The following is a 6027-nucleotide window of genomic DNA, read 5'->3' as shown; positions in this document are numbered from 1 at the left end:
AAATAATTATTTATTGGGGGAAATATGCTTGCTATAACCCGAATGTATACTAATCAAGTAAAGTTCATTGTTTTTTACATTGTACTTAAGTAACAAAATTACATTGAAAATTACATGTAATCACATTACTTAAAGTCAACATTTTGGTCATAGACAGTTTTTTGAGTGTACATGATATCTTTGTATATAGCACACACAGTGGGATATGATGTGATACAAAATATGATGCAACATACAATATGGTGCAATACGACACAATATAGTATGATACAGTGTGTTAAAATACAATAGAATACCATGCAATATGGCATTACATGAAACAATGTAATGCGAATTGATACAATGTAAGCCATAGAGTACAATACAACACCATGAAACATGAGATGAGCCAATGAACTGAAACAATGTAATGCAATGATACAAAACTACAACTGTTACCCTCATTAGTAATTATTAAACTCTTGCTCCTTCTCTTGCTTATTACTCCCGACCAGTCATGGTAGATGTTTGCCTCTCCATGCTCTAGGTTTCTTCCTGTTTAAAGGGAGTTTTTCCTTCCCACTGTTGCCAACTGCTTGCTCACAGGGGGTCATGTAGTTTTCAGGCATCTTTCTAATACTGTAATATAAAGTTCCCCGAGGCAACTGGTGTCAATTGGTGCTATATAAATAAAATGTAACCAAATCAAATCAAAAATTCAACAGAACCACTGAATTAAAACTGTATCCTGTACTTCCCAGCATTGCCACAACATCAGAAAAACAGCCCACCCTCTGGAGAAATCCAGGAAGATATACTGTGTGCCTGAAAAACTACGCTACAGAGGAGATAAAGGCGGAAAAGAGAGAACGTGTGTATGTATCTGTACGTGTGTATCATGTCTGCATATGCGTGTGAGACATTGATGAAGAGCGAAAACGCTGGCTGCTGTTGCCGGGGCAACCATCTCTCTCCCCTCTCTTCTTTAACTCTTTCTCCACAGCACTTCCTTTTCACCTTCTGTCTTTGTATCACAGTGATCTCTCACTTGTTGATGTTCTATCACCCCATCTGTCCCTCTCTGTGTCTCCAGGCATCTCTGCTCTCCAGCTCTCTCTCCCTCTACTCGCAGGTCTACTTCTCCCTGTAATGCAAAATCCTGAACCGTGAGCTACTCTGTATCCTCTTCGTCTTGATTATTCATCCCCGTCATGTTGGCCCACCTGCCATGTCTGCACACATGTGCTTTGTTGACTGTGAGTCATTTAGTGCCGTATCAGGAAGTAAATATTTCAAGTCAGGTTTCAGTGATCACTTGAAAACTTCAACACGCTGTGCAAGAAAGTCACTGCTGGCACGTGGGAAGGTGACTGTCTAGCCTGAAACAGTACAAAGTGAAGATCTTGAAGTATGTGAATTAGTGTACACATTAAATGTCAGTGATATGGCAAAATATTAGAAGTACGCCAGCTTGAGTACCACATTACTTAGACTGTTATATTACATGTAAGTCTTACAGTGAAGGGACTACTTGATCATCCCCTAACACAGGCCAAAGAAAACTCCTGACATTCAAATATGTTTGTTCTGCTGGTTAAAGGTATACAAACCATTCCTGACAGGAATGGTTTGGGATTACATTTATTTGGCCCTTCTTTCTCCCTCATTGTGTCCTCAGTAAACACTTGTGAAAACTTATGTAAATCACAAATTATATTTAAGGTCTTCTTTAACACTTTGTAATAAATTAAAAACTCTATCAAAGTCAAAAGGGAGGCTAAAGCACTGCAGGCTTAAGGCCTTTGCTATCTGGATTGACATGTCACAAATATGTCACAACTGGATCTTCCCTTTTTCTTCTTCATTAATTTTATTGTTGAAAATGAAAAAACAATTTAAAAAAAAATAAGACAATCACTACATTTCTGAACTCAAGGTTTCAGAATGAGTCTCTTCAAACCAATGGGCAACATCACACTGGCTAGGATCGGACCGTTTTCCACGTTTAGGACCTTTTAGTTATCTGCCAACCAATCCCAGCCAGTGAACAGACCTGATCTATAGATCTGACATGTTCAAACTTTTTGAACATGCTAAATAATCAGAGCCTGGCTAGATGTTTCCTGCTTCTGTTTTCAAAATTTTCTATCATTCCTTTATGTTGACTGTATTTTGATCTAATTTTGAACTGCAAGAACTTCAGGCCAAATCAAATCAAACTGACATTAACAAGTAAAATAAAAAATCGCTCCTCTATTTGCTGTGATGGACGTCTGCCAAATGGAAAGCTGGACATTTAGAAGTCATAAAAAAACAGTGCCAGCAACCACACTGACTGCTGCTGACTTCCAGTATTTACTATTCAGGTTTGCAAATCACAGGATCATGAAATATGCCGTCATTCATTAAGCCCCAGTCTTTGCCACATCGCCTTGCTCCGCTGCCCGCACCGTGAATGCTGGTGTGTGCGCTGTCCACCTGCGGCGTGAAATTAGCACCTGATGTTCTTCCAAAAGGATCTCGATGCACGGTAACACAGGCGATCACAGCGGTTCACAGTGAGCAGTGTGTGTGTCTGTGTAACAGGAACGTGTCAAACACAATGCATCTGCCTTCCATTAGAACAAAAGCAGGAATTAGGTTGAGTTAAACAATTCAGCTGCTGTGATTCAGTCTTTTATTGATTCTGTCTTACATTTACTGCACAGTGAGGCCAAAAGTGCATTATTGGCATGTCATTATTGGCTGTGAATAGCCTCCTGCACTCACTTTTTGACATAATACAGTATATCCTGTTGCTAGGTAACTGTTAATTGTTAATATGCAGGCACTTCATGAGAAGTAGAAATCGAAGGGACAGGCAGCGATAAAGGAAAGTAAGAGAGAAAGCCGAGCAACATTATGCAAGCAAATTACTCCTCTAAGGACGCGCGGTTAAAGGATGAAGTGACTTGTATCACTCAGATGGAGGCTTGCTTTATTGGACTACAGTGCTGCAGCACCTGTACTATTTTAATCTGCCCCCTTTTACCTCTATTTTCCCGCCATCCAGCTCGCCCATTCATTCTCCATAATCCAGTGAACTCTCATCCATAACTCACTGGCCCCTCTTTCTTTTATTACCACGATGGCCCCTGCACCTCTCTCACCATCCTAATAATTCAGGCTGACGCACAATATAAGGGGGTCTCAGAGAGAGTGAGTAAGAGTGGGATAAAGAGAGTATAGGGTGATGGATTAGGTGATAGGCAGATAAATAGGAAGGAGCGACAGAGCGCAGCAATGTTGAGAGGCAGGCAGAGAGCAAGGTTTTGGCTCTGAGCGGCTCTTGAGTTGTGGAAGCTTCAGCGAGGCAAAAATACAAAACGGTGTCATATTTCATATTTAAGGTGCGCTACCTCACATGACTTTTACTCGTGAATCTTACTAATATATTTCTCTTTTTTTTCCTCCCCCCTCACACCTTACTCCCATCATCAATAATTAAATAAGTCTTGCTTGCCAGTGTGACTGAAAAATTAATGGGAGCTAGAATTGGTGGTTGGGTGGGTGGAGGTTCGAGGGATGATGGATGGGGAGGTGGGTGTCATCATAGCCAGGGCGGGCGGCAGGAGGCCTGCTGTGTGGAGGAATATGCAAAAGGCTCACAGACAGAGAAGAGAGGAGGTCGGGCATTTCAGGGTGAAGCCAGAGTAGTTAGTCGCAGCCACATGCATTGCAGTTGAAGCGCCATCACCACTAGCGTGTTTGAAGCACCTGACTGTGTTCGCCAAGCTTGCTCTTGTCAGCAGGTTTGCTTTTGTCTTTGGCAGATTCCTGTTTTCTAGCTTTGCTCTGTGGGGAGAGAGCGCAGATGAGAGCAGGTGCTGGGGCAGCCTCTTCATTTCATCCTTACTATTTTGGAAGGTAGTAGAATCTTACATGCATCTCGCTTTTCCTTCATGGCTTACACTCTCTCCCCCCACCCACAACTTTTCTTCTGTAAACCGTTCATTCCACCACCTTCTTTCTAAGTGTACTTTTTTAGTTATGGTTGCTCTGCCGCTTTGGTCAAAGCTAAAAAATTTTAAAAACTATGACAAACCTTTTCTTTTAGCCAACATCCATCCCCAGAGAACGAATCACAGTGACTTTTCCTTGAGGTCGACTTTGATTACACTGAGCCAAGTTCCCATATTATGAAATTTAATGTTAAATGTTTATTTTAAAATAGCTCAAATCATGTTTAAATCACATTCGAATGTGATGTGTGGGGTTTTCTCTGTTTTTGAAAAGTGAAACCAGATGTACTTTAAACTGACATTTTTTTTTTATAATAGCCAAGGGTCAAGCGCTATTGCTGGGAAAAGTTTTGCTTGCTATAGGAATCCATGGGAAAACAGCCTTCACCCAACAACAGTAACATTTTCTGATGTTTGGAGTCACACCGAGTATTAAGTCTGTTTTATAAAGTCTGATCATTCTACAAGACATAAAGGACGACTAACCAAGAAATGCTTATTGACTAACTTCTTCTTATGTGTGATGCTATCATTGCCATGCCCATCTTTTATATACAGTCTATGGACAGAACATAGAATATATATTGACAGAAGTGAAAAGAATCGTTAAAAATGAGAAAGAAGTGTGACCAGAAAGGCCACACACAGGTTAACTCGACATGATATAGACCTGATGTTGAAAATGTGAGCAGTCTGGAGTTAGTGTGCACTGGAGAGGGAAAGCGTGTGCTGTAAGTCTCAGCACTGTACCTGGTGAAGCACTCTTTGAGTCACTGCTACTGACAAACAACCCTATCAAACCTCTGCAGATATATTGTGCTCATTCTGTACTATGGAGCAGTAAAAATCCTAATGCATCTTTAAGTCACTCTGGATAAGACGCCCTTGATAAAATGCCAAAATGGCAAGTTTACAGCCCAGCTCATAACAAGGGTGAAAAACAAGAACTTTTTTCTTTTGGATTGACGTCGATTTTGAAACAAAAAGGTAAAATAAAAACAGTGTAGTGACGAGAACAGTTAATGGCTAAATGAATTCAAATTTGACTAACCTTGTAGTTGCATGCAAATGCTGTACAAGACATGAATCCTGCATCAAATGGAGTTTATATATCTCCAGACATCAGTAGCCTAGCTAAATGCAACCTTTTTTTCTGCTTTGATTTCCTCCGGGAGGTTTTGTCTGTATCCGGCTTTACAGAATGTCCTGTTTATTATTCATACATTTAAATAAATTTGCACAAGGGACCTGCTCAGTACAAGCACAATATAACACTGCTGGAGACTGCTGAAAGATAAATGCCCTTCTCAATGTCAGTTTGATGGCAACTGTTGAGACAGGGGAGCGTTTTGTTCATTTACTTTCATCATCCAGATTTTGCAACCTGTCCTGCTATTTTGACCTGAAGGAACACTCTAATTTTCCTACTATACTATATATACTATTACAGTGGTGGATACTCATATTAAACATAAAGTTAAAATATAATACAGTCATCCTACAACAAGCTCAGGCTTGAGACTGCAGATAATTGTACTTTTCGCACAGTTTGTTCTATCCTCTCTATGATATCAGTAAGAATGCATATTTCTAATATTGCCACTGGATCATATTAGTATCTATCTATCTATCTATCTATCTATCTATCTATCTATCTATCTATCTATCTATCTATCTATCTATGGCGATAATTAGAAATTACAAGGTGAAACAGTATTAGATAAATAAGGATATTTTGAACAAGCAATTATGTAAAACTGGGTGCACATATTAAAATATGGAGCCATAAATGAGCAAACCAGGCCCCTTTATATAATTTTTATGTCTTCTAAAAGACACTGTGGGTACATTGTGTTAAAACACTTCATTAGAGGTGAATTAATGAGCACCAGTGTAGTTTGGACCTCTTATATTTGAGAGCAACAGCTGTGCTTAAGGACAGGGGTCTCTCACTTTGACAAAGTCCTGTGAGGGTCCATCAGAGCAGAGATAGTGATGGGGTAGAGGAGAGAGCAGCCTGAGAGAGCAGCCTGAGAGAACCCCGAGG

The sequence above is a fragment of the Oreochromis niloticus genome, linkage group LG4, assembly GCF_001858045.2.
Source record: "Oreochromis niloticus isolate F11D_XX linkage group LG4, O_niloticus_UMD_NMBU, whole genome shotgun sequence".
Classification (NCBI taxonomy): Eukaryota; Metazoa; Chordata; class Actinopteri; order Cichliformes; family Cichlidae; genus Oreochromis; species Oreochromis niloticus.
Note: the sequence above shows the minus strand (reverse complement) of the source record.